This window comes from Acyrthosiphon pisum, chromosome A1 (assembly GCF_005508785.2).
Source record: "Acyrthosiphon pisum isolate AL4f chromosome A1, pea_aphid_22Mar2018_4r6ur, whole genome shotgun sequence".
NCBI lineage: Eukaryota > Metazoa > Arthropoda > Insecta > Hemiptera > Aphididae > Acyrthosiphon > Acyrthosiphon pisum.
Window position 1 is genome coordinate 74,399,764 of NC_042494.1, and position 12,420 is coordinate 74,412,183.

General features: G+C 32.6%; 1 protein-coding gene across 3 annotated transcripts in view; it reads right to left on the reverse strand.

Moving 5' to 3' along the window:
- LOC100169361 (leucine-rich repeat-containing protein 4B-like) overlaps positions 1–11,911 on the reverse strand; it is a 346,827-nt gene extending 334,916 nt beyond the window's left edge. For all 3 annotated transcript variants that reach the window (XM_029487502.1, XM_029487500.1, XM_029487497.1), the window contains exon 1: positions 11,436–11,911. The gene's annotated coding sequence lies outside the window, so the exon portion shown is untranslated. The remainder of the gene's footprint in view (positions 1–11,435) is intronic.
- Positions 11,912–12,420: the final 509 nt, after the last annotated feature.

Below are 12,420 nucleotides of genomic sequence, written 5' to 3' on the forward strand. Positions count from 1 at the left end.
GCCGCAGCAGCAGCCACTGTATTCAAATTTGCGTGCATTTTTACAATCTAATATAAAAAATGTTGACATTCTTTGTGCACCGTTTGCATTCAATAATCACACGCCGGCGTGTTTGCACACTACACGTAGATACGCGTTTAGGCGTATATACTATACGACGTAACGCATTTGCATATTAGGTTATTTGCAACGGAAAAATAAAAATAAAAAACGTTCGTCGTACCTACATATAATAATATAACCGGAGGGTACTGCGGCCGTGTGTACATATCATGTTATATACATAATATTAATATATGAAACAGTGCACTCGCCTAAAATGTTTAGTGTGTTTTTGTCGCCGAGTTTTTCCATGTCGATCCGTGTACGGTGAATCGTGTCCCACCGAAGAACTAGATACACTACAATACTGTGCGCATTATTATACATTATGCGTCGTGTACCTGTCCGGTTACTGTGAAAACTGTGGTAGTGGTATACTGTGTATAGCGCTCGCATGTAGCTTTATTCCAGCAGTCGTTCGGCTAGTGCTGGTGATGCGGCGAAGGGGTCGGTAATCGAGAGGTAGCAGAGTGGTAATGGCAAATGTTGGCCAATTATTAGTGTTAACTACTATTTTATGAACTACTACTGCGGGTTCTTAAAAGTATGACAGCTTTTATTGTGTTTATTGTGGATAGAATATTATTATTGGTCTAGCCACTGAAAATATGTCAAGTTGGCTGAGTCACTGAATTTCTATATAGTACTATACCTACCCATATAATATGCCCTTTTTGCGTTTAAGACAAATGGTGGAACAATATAATAATATAATGATCAGAGTTTAAACACGATGCTCGTACGATGTTCGTTCCTCGTGTGTCGTGCACGCTGGGCCATTATAATATCGCGTATCGTAATAATGCACTAGATGTAGATGTTTAGAAAATAAAAATGTGCTCCCATGAAAAACTTCGGTGATGTGATGTGAAAATCGCGTTGCGATAGCAGTGTGGTTCTGATAACAATACTCCACACTTTTTTTCCGCCATGTGAGCTTACCTGACAAGACGTGATTTCACGTGACGTGACAATAGTGTGTTTTTACCTTAACGCCAACTGCTGACAGCTCGCGGTGGTAAAAACGGACTGCACTGCCTTGACGTATGGGTGCGCGAGAGATGATGATGGACGAGGTGGTGAAGGGAGTTATTAAGAGGTGGCAGAGAGGTTATGGTAAACAAATTTAGTGTTAGCTAGTAAGTATTTTAGTATTAAAGACTATATCACATGAGTAATGAAAAATGTGACAGTAAATTCATTTATCGGGTTTTGTGTGGGTACTTGGGTGAAAAGAATATAATTTTTTTAGGAATCTTTCCTCTGGACAACATTTTAGGTTCGCCTCATCACTAAATTCTTATAATTGTATAGCACTTTACATTCTACCTACCTATAGCGTTTACGACAATCACGATAGGACAATAATATTATAATCCTAGCTTAAACACGATGCTCGTTGCTCGTGTGTCAGGGTACGCGAGGCCATTATAATATTGTGTATCGTAATGCACTATAACGTGCAGCTGCCGACGGCACGCCGCGGGAAAAACGCGCAGAGCCGTCTTGAAGGGTGGGTGCGCGTGAGAGGGTGGTGAACGAGGGGCGAGTTAGAACGGTGTGCTTTTATATATACCTACGTGTGCGATTAACGGGCGACGAACGCGAATGGCCTTGTAATAATATATTATATCAACGTATTACAGTTTAATGCGTATATGAGACCATAAACTACAGTTAGCGGAGAAACTTTGTTAACCCGACGACGGGTGTGCCTTTAAATATACGCTTGCACGCGAGAGACATCGAAGATCGGAAGGCTCGCGTAACTCCGTCGCCGCCACCGCCGCCGTTAAATCTGGGTCCGAACTGCGAGTCCACATCTTTTCTCCAATGATTATATTCGTCTTAAACTGTACATACTCTCCGGAATGGCACAAGTTTTGTAATAATTTTCAACATAGTGTATAATTGGGAGACATGGTAGACTGATAAGGGACGATGTCTAACGCATCACAGATCGTAATATAAAACCGAATGGTGCACTCCACTTGTGCAATTCATGTAATACTCAAAAAATGTAAGCAAATCAAAACCTACCTCAAATTAATAACACCACTGGTAGAGAAAAAAAGTCGATACCATGAGAACCGATTGATTGTTAAATGCGGATCACTGATATTTAGCACTCGCGCCAAATTCCTAACCATTGTCATAACGTTTTTTGATACAATAATTGTTGTTATTATAGTAAAGATTTATACGATAATGTATTTCTCATATGTTTATTATTAGAACCGACAGGCGACAGCTGATATGGTAGTCGATTTACACTGTGTTGTAGACTTACAATCGTCTATTTACATCATGCTCGATTTAGTTAAATCACAGCTGCAGCTGTTGCGAGATTCACCTCAACGTATCTAGGTATCGAAAACAGTGAAAATATTCAACGGGACGAAAACGTAACAATTATATGAACAATTCGAAACAGATTATGGCGAGTGAAAACTGAAAAGAAGTTCACTATTATTATATTATCAAGTTGATTATTCAAATTAGCGACAACACTTAGTCCTTTAACATAAGGCTAAACTAATAAAGCTACATGCACAGGCATATCGTAGATTTATGTTAATTCCGAAATCAAATTCATAATTGCGTTTAAGACTTGTTTTTAAACTCTTTTGTCAAATACTTCAAACAACTTAAGAAGAGATTTTGTAGAGAACAATATTCTAAGGCGCATCATCAAACGTCAAAATATTTTTTTTATTCGATTATAATAATACTTTATAATTTAATTAATTTACAAATGCAATAATTTCTCTGTTAAAACTTTTTAGTTTTTACGTTGATTATGATTATTTGTTTATCACGCAGTACCTACCTACCTACTGTTTCATGAACACAAGACAGTCATTTGTTCTTGTTGAAATATATAATTAATATTAGTATTCAAACCATGTAAACACACGTGCGTGTACAATGTCGTTTTCTAATAGATACTTATGCAGTTACGATATAGCTGTGCAACACTTTTACTATCGCTTTCTATATTGTATACGGATACGGGATGACCTCAACTAACCATATATATAGGGCCTTTGCAGTATGCAATACTAACTTGCACAGGCACCGTCGTACAGTGCATATACGGTGTGTGTGTACAGACACGTTAAATTGTCCAGTTGTACGTTATTATACATTATACTTATACATAATCATATTGTCGTGTTATTCATTTATATTAATACTAAAACGGTTAGTCTGTCAAGCTGCACTTTCAACAGTTCTAAATGATTATAGCAGTTGTTGTATTTTTAATAACTTGTTTGACAATTATATTCTGTAAGCCTACAATAAAACATAAACGCTAAGTTTCATAAGTGTTTTCAAAACAATTATCCTTATCTGATGAAGTTGTGTGAAACTTAGAGTCAAACGATAATTTCTAATTCTAAGCAACAATTTTCTAATTTAATATAGTAAACAGTATTACAGTTAACAATAATTTTATTGTAACACCAAATATTTTTCTCAATTTATTTTATTCTACTCGTATACTTATACTTTTATTTTATCGGCCATTAAATAGTTCAAGAGATACCTACCTAAATACTTTAATCATCTAAATGTGTGAAGATCGGAGTGAAAAGGTAAAAATGTGCTTGGAATTGTAATGTCATCACGATTCTCGAATAGCCTCTCCACAAAATTTAATATGGATTAAATTTCTCGGTAGGAATAAACTATTTAGTCCACTGCTTACAATAAACGTAGTTATGCACCACAAGATATTACTATTTCTTGTTACTAGTACAATAATTTTGACAGTTGTTTCTATTTTGTTTTTATATATATAAAAAAAAAATTAAAAATCATTGATTAGGGAATCCAAATATTATAATTACATCTACGAAAAATATTTATAAATTGAAAACAGCACTTTACATTTCCGTATATATTATATTTTAATTAGTGACATGATTATTGCACATGTATTAATTATGTAGGTAAAATATTAATGATATTTATAATTATTATATTACTAGGGAATAATAAAATTCGTGTTCCAATTATTTTAAGCTAGTAATAACTTTCATTTTATTTATTATGGTTAATTTTAAGCTTTTTTAACTCATTCAATTGGTATAATAACTAACTTTCCGTAATTATGAAGGTAGGTAAGCCCAAAAAAAAGTGTGTTTTCAAATTAACGATCTTCATTTCAAAGTTTATTACCAAACATAAAAATTACACAACGCATATGCAACTAGAAACAAAATTAAAATTAAAAATAATACATTCTAAAGAATATTTTTAAATATAAAGTTAATGGCATAATGTCACCTCGATTTTTAATCGTAGGAAATAAATATTAAAAATCATGATTTTGTTATATTTTTTTTTGTAATAAATATTGATAAATATTATTACTTGTCATTAATTCATTATAATATACTGTATTATTTCTGAATCTATTGATTTTTTTCATTTAATATTACGCGTAGTGTGTAGAATCATATCCGCCATCAATATTTACAGTAGGTAATGTTTACACCATCAGCGTTATCTGTTAGCATGTTGCATGTTAATTTTGATTTATTGAACACATTATATTATATTATATTATATTGATGACAAATAAATAACGAATAAACGAATAAATTCAAATTGTTAATCTAATAATCGCAGTTCATAAGTTTACGTCACCCGCTGGTCCTCACACCATATTCAAACACATCTGATTGGCCATCTGGGGAGGCTAGCCCCTTGGCCACCCCTTTGATCTACTACTGATACAGGTGTATATGAAATATCGATTGAGTATAACAGAACAAAAAATATATCAACTTTAATTTAGAATTATACTGTTGGAGTCAATGTCAACCTTCTCAAATTAACACAACGTAATTGTATTGTTATAACTTATAAACAACGAAAAGTCAACATTAAATACCATAATAATATTGTGACATCTATGTGGAAATAGCGCGTATGGCCAAATATGCATCGATCGGTTTTTATTTTTCCAAACTATGTCAAGAACCTTGTTTAGACAACACTTAACCATAATCCAATAGATGCACAGGTGGAAGCGGCGTACACAGTACTTTATTCAAATGGATTAAGATTTTTGAGAAGAACAACGTTGCTATGCGAGAAAAATATAATAATATAAACTCGTAATTCACTCGGTAACTCGGTATTTTTTTATATTCATTTTTTTTGTCTGAGAAACAACTATACACTTAAGTGAGTTGAATGTCGTTTTAGTACGTTGAACCAACCTCGAGGGCCCGCAAGCATATAAAGTGTCATTCTTGATGTCAGAAAAGACAAAATACACTATTATTGCCACGATACGGGAAAACGGGTATCATTTTTTTTTCTTTCATAATTTCCCTGCTCAAAAAAAAGTAAAGCCCGTTTAAACCGTAACTCAAGTAAGTAACTTGCCACTGTCAAATCCACGCAGATTTGACATGTCTACGAGACCGATCAAAGTTTCGCAACACACCAAGGGTATTTTTTCCTTTTTGAAAGTCCGAAGTTTCGAAAAAGTTACACCGAGCTTACAATAACAACTTGGGAGAAAGCGAAAATAAATTACACCCATTCCTTGTTCCACATTAATAACACCGTCCTCGTGTGACCCATCGTAATATGCTTGCTTAAAATAGTATTTTTTTAGTATCTTAAGAATTGCGCAAAAACGTTCTTCCACTGGGATTCCTTATAATTTAAATATATATATGTATATAAGTATATAATTTATCATACGAAATAATATTTTTCAGTTTTCAGCCTTTTATTTTTCTATTTTTTTTTAACGAAAACTTTGTTAGAATGTGTATAATAATGATCTATATTTTATACATATATATATATATATATCCATTATATTATATTCTTTGGTTTCAGGGGGTAAAAATATTTATCTGGTCAACGATTAAAAAACTGATGTAAAATTCGGTAAGGGTTGTGTGTAGTTGATCTGCTTCAGGTACACATAACCGCTGTATGTTGTTTTTAGTTGTTATTATTATTATTTTTTTTTTTGTATTTTGTATTTTGATTAATGAAATATCGAAGTGGCGTGCGCACGCCCGTGGTATCCTATCCACAGACAATAATAAAAAAAATACCCGACACAGATGAGTACAGTTTTGTTCCCCCACAGTATGACGTCGAGTATTATAAATCCTATAGATTCTAAAAATGTAAAATATTGACGTTATCAGTGAGTTATAGTTGACATTTTTTTGGTTCCTCGTCCCGCTAAATATTGTTTTATATTTATCCACATATCTATACGGGTAAAGCGAAGCACAAACTATTTTTGAATATACAATACAAGAGATAGTATGGCACTTTTGAAACGATTCCATATAGACTATAAATAAATACAAAAATGCCATTATAATATATTATTGCGGCTTTCATTTCGTCGTAAAAATATTTTAGTAATAATTCGAGAGATTTAAACACGCACGTGCGCACTGTCTGTGTAACCACAGTGTGCATATATCATGGCTTCTGTAGGAACACGAAAAACATTTTTGGCACTTGTCTCGCACTCACTTATCACACACCGTTTCCGAAACACGAGACGCGACCCATATCATTTTTGTACGCCACACGTACCAAACTATTCAAATAATTCATTTTCGTAATTATTATTTCGTTTTTGGGATACAAAAAATATTGCACACACGATATCATTATACTATACACGTCATACAATTTTTTTTTTTTAAATATTACGTAATAAGCATTAAATTATAAACTAAATAGGTTAAAATATTTTAATCTCAAGAGTGATTTTAAAATATTATGTAAAGCATGCGACAAATAAAAAAATTAGTTGTACATAACGTTTTCTCGTTTGGTTTCGATTACAAAAAAATACGTTTTGATAATTTTTGACACGAGAGGTTTCAAATAATTTAGTAATTTTATATAATATAATATTACATTACAATTTAATAATATAAACTGTTTGTAATATAAGCAAGTTTTTAGAAACATTATAGTATTATTATTTATTATTGCCTATCGGGATGTTAAAAATAACAAAACTGATGACCAAATGCGTTGTGACTTTTTCGGGTAAAATTTGTTTCTGGTGCCAAAACGATTTACGCTCTTTTACACTCCACCGTTACGTTAATTTCCAACGAACCGCTATCTAATGGGTTTCGTTGCAACCGATGTATAGGGTACAATACCTAGTATTGAAATGTCAAAGATACTGGGTTGTTTAGAAAAAGTGATCGTTATTCGTTATAGGGTGTTGAATATTAGTTTGGATGATTATCATTTAATGATAATTTAAAACACCTACATAAAAAATAAAATGACATTGTATCCAAAAGAATCGAACGTCATCACACAGAAGCATTAAATAATTTGAACTGTACAGTGTACAATGTACATATTTGTAGATCAATTTAATCTTCTGCACAATAACATATTTTATTTTTTTTATCAATTCACCTTTAAGATTTCAACAACGTGAAATTAATTGTATATTATCGTCTTAGATTTTTGAGCGTTTTTCCGTGAAATGTATTGATTTTCCAGTAAATGTGTATTTCTTGTTCACTAGACATTTTTCGCGTTGTCAAAAAACTCCAATATTTCACAAAATAACACATACGTGGATAGGGAATTTCATCAATATACCACCGAAAAGTTATTTTCCAAATTCCATTATTTTATCAAACGTTAAAAAAAACAAAACAAAAAATATTGAAGAAATGAATGCGACCGAGGTTGTACCAAATTCGATCTAAGATTTTTTCATATTAAATATTTTGTTGTAACTCAGAGAATATTGTAGACATTTAAAATTCTAAAAATATCTGATCAACATTAAATACTAAATAGTAAACCAGTTTCTAACTAGAATCGCTTATCAAATGCGACGATATAATATTATTGCGTTCAAAATTTAAATTGTATTATAAATAGATCACTACCTTAACTACGCAAAGGTAAGCTAAGCAATTTGTGTGCTCGATACCCGGCTTATAATATGTGTCCTAGATGGATTTTCCAATTTAAAAATGCAAATATTTTCTCTAAAACTTTGTTACATGTGTAATTGCTGATTTAATTTTTTTAACGAATAAAAATTCGTATTAACTTATTATGTTTTCAGACAATTTTTATTTTATTTTTTTTTTTTTTATAAATCAAACACTTATATTTTAAATAGAATGTCTCACAAAGATTTATTATTTTACGTGGTATGAATAATGTGAATTCCGTTATCCCATCACTTTAAATTAGTAAATACTCAGGGGTCTGTATATGTATATTTCTCTATACTATAATAAACACACAACTGTGTGGGTTTTGTGTGTCTATATAGTATTTAATGTTATGATTTTAATAAAAAGCCATTTGCGAAACAATCAATTTAATCTCTACGGCACTGTGGCTAGAAAAATAAACATGGAATATTTTCAAATAAAGTTTTTGGTTTATTCAATGAAAAGGAGCCGAATATAAATATTTTTTTTTACGAATGACAAAACATTTTCTGGTTTCTTTTAAATATAAAAAAAAATAAAATATTTTAGTATTTTTTTATTCAAATATCGACAATAATTTAACATGAGACATAAAATATTAAATTATCCATGTAATTGTTTTAAAAGAAATTATTTTGTTGGGTCGACTTCGAGATAACTATTTAAAACAGCTGTATTATAATACACCACGCCATAATAAAACATAAATTTATTCGTTTTGTTCAATTCGTGTCATCGTTGAATAACTCTTATTCTCAGTTGTTGTTTGTATAACCCTCCGCATAGGTGCACATGAATTATGGTGTTTAATCGTTCACAATAATTTATCTTAAATAAAAAAAATGTATAATATATTTCAACAACTTTTTTAAGGTTATCTCCTTAATAAACTAAGAGTGGAAAATAATGAAATCAAGGAGTTGTAAAACATGAATTCCGATAATCAAACGTAATTTATTACTAATTGATTATATAATGTGTATTGGCTTTGAAGCTATTCATATTCAATGTACAGAAGGTAAAATTTCGAGCATTGCATTATGTAGGTCACGTTCTACCAAAGTAACACAAACATTGGATATTTATAATAAGAATATTAATTTTAACGCAATACCGCATAAATAATTACGATTTACTAAGACCATGTGCATTACTAATATGAACTATTAATATTTGTGTATATATTATTATTTAGTTAATTAAAATAACTTGTACAGAATTTGTTCAGTTATGTTTATACAAGTAATTGTTATAGTATAATTTTTATTTCATATTGTATACATTTGGATTTTTAAGTAAGTGTCCTTAATATGTAAAATCAAAAATGATTTCATTAATAAATTATAATATTATATTTTTTTGTTATAGCCGTAGATAATATTAATGTATTATGTACACAAATATATTATTTTTAGGAAAACAGTTAACTAATTTTTAAGTTAAAAACGTGATCAATCATTAACTATTTTTATCTGTAATATTATATAAAATATTTAATATTTAATGCATTACTTAACATTTAAATGCATTTGAATAAAAAAACATATAATATAATGTATTAAATGACGTAGTTTTTGATATTGAAAATGTGAGACCGTGTTAGGCTTAAGTTGTTGAAAAATAACACGAAGACGTGACAAGAGGGTGATAATGTGACCCAACTGTTTTTTCTCCACTGAATTATATTGACAATCTTTTTATTTCCTTTAACGTTGTTTGTGTAAATAGTCAAACCGTGACATGTAAAAACACTTGTCATGGCCAAAAGCGTTATGGGTGTTGTAATAATCTTACAGATCGTAATAAGACCATTAGAAACTATAATATTTTTTTCCTGTTTGGACTGACAAAATATGTGTTTAGTCAACCATTTGCGTTTTAAACGATTTAAATAATAATAATATTTATAGAAACTCATAACGGTATAGTAATACTATTCCGTTTATAAACCAATATGTTTATCAGTTTATTATAATCCTGCGAGTATTTTATAGTTTTTTGCTTTAAAGTTGTAAATTGTTTTTTTTTCCAAGAAATATATTTCAATTATAAAAACATATTTTCGAATCTTAAAAGTGCAACGAGACATCGAATTATTTAAGTTCTACCTGGTCAAGTTATCTCCAGCACACAAACAATATTAATTATTATTAAATTATAAATTATGAACGAAAACAAAAATCGGTATAGTAATGCGCGTTCACTCCTGTACGATAAAATAATAACGTATTTCGAGTGAAAAATTATCGCTCGGAATTCAATACATATAATACAATTATTTTGGCGGGTACTGTATAATTTAATAACATTTGTTTTATTAATACCGTCTGTTTTTGTAAGCGTATTTATGTATAAAACAAATATAATACGTATGCTTAGTGGCGTGCCAACAACGTAGTTTATACCATAAAAAATAAAGAAATCACCTACTTACACAATTATTATAATAATACAATATAATGTACACAAGTAGGTAGGTAGTGTACTTGGTACTTTGGTAACAATACGATTGTTATTGTTTACAAGTTGTTACGACCGTAAAGTTGTCTATTCCACTGTCACATATTGTGTTATACACGTGGGATTATGTTATGTAATGGGATAACAAAATAATATTTAAATATTATAACACTTCAAAATATTATGTGATGCTTATATCTTATTTACGAGGCGGTGGTATTGTGGTTGTGGTTGCTAATCTAACGAAACAACTTCAGATTAAAATATACCAAAAGTCCATGTGAATGTTTATACCGCGAAATCGAAGGTGAATTTCGTAGAAACATGACATGATATTAATATCGTATACTTGTATGCGGCGGAATCGACGGTACGCGCTCGTCCACGATAGAATTAATTAAAACAAAAAGTCGATTAGGAAGTTCGATTAAATAATAATATTAAATAGCAAGCGCACACGTCAAATTGTACGACCTAACCCGAACAGTTATCCGATATTGAGTGCACGCTCACGAACGGAAACACGATACCGTCGACGTGATAGACGTTTAGACTTTCTAAATAATCGGTTCGCGATCAAATCCGTTATCTAAGAATTAGTCAATTATTTGCCGAGTTGGTAATAATAATATTGGCACTACACGGTTAAACGTTAAGGTCCTACGAGCCTAACCTGACGATCTGGCCAGGCGCGGCGGCGTGTCGTGTAGGCAATTTAGCTACGCCGGTGCGTAGGTGACGGAAAAGTCGGACGAAACTCGGCCAATGGTAATCTAAAACACGTCGATAGTGGCAAACAAAATGCAAAAACACGACAATGTTCACCTTATCGCGGTAACTGTAATCGACATGGATAAACTCAAAGGTATACGGTTTGCAACGGCTTACCTGGTTTCTGATCTTGGGGTAGCTCGCAGCCGGAGAAACGATGATATCCAATCTCGTGGACAGGAAACGGAAAACGGAAACGATCGGTGACCTCCGCAAAACGAACCGCAACGCACACGCGTACCGGCGGCACTATGGCTATTTGGATTTTCACGACGTCTCTCGATTATTAACACGGCCCGTGTATTATATCAATTATTTTACTATTACTAATACACAACTGTCGTCGTACTCGACGCGAGACACTCGGTGGCGGCGGCGAGGGTGATTACGAAAAATTAATGCGATAATGATAAAAATAATAATAATAATAATATGCCGAAACGAAGAAAAAAAATTAAAAACCGCGAAATCACGTGAACGTAAATGCCGCAAATCGTCGGGCGGCGGTTACGGCTGACGGCACACCGAACGACGGTCATCAGCAGTCGTCTAGCGTACCCGGCACACTGGTGGCGACGGGCGGAAAACGGTCGCGGAGAAGCGGCGCGCGTTGCGGTGGCGGTCTCGCAGGGGTGGCGACGGCGGATAGAGAGCGCGCCCGAGTTGTGTGCTCGTCGTATATTATATAACGACGATAATAGTAATAATAACACGAGATAATATAACGCACGAGTCTTGGCGACGACAGCCGACCGCCGCCGCCGGGACGACGCGATGTGTGCACCGCACACGGTTTGGGCACCGTGCGTTACCGCTGTTGATTATTACGATTATTATTACCTGTCTATACGATTATACCGCGGTCGCGGACGATGGTCAGCAATTGTGCCGTTTGAGAACAGGCGGGTTCACAACTGCCCGTGTCGTGTCGTGTCGTGTAATATCCTTTTTTCTGATTGGTTCACCAAAATGTGATAATAAAATATGATCGTGTCGACCAACACGATACCGCGATTACCGCGAAGTTGAATTAATTCGACTTTTGATCGTGCTGGTCGCAATGTTCACGCCTTGGTAGATTTGTTTACTGTTATCTTATATA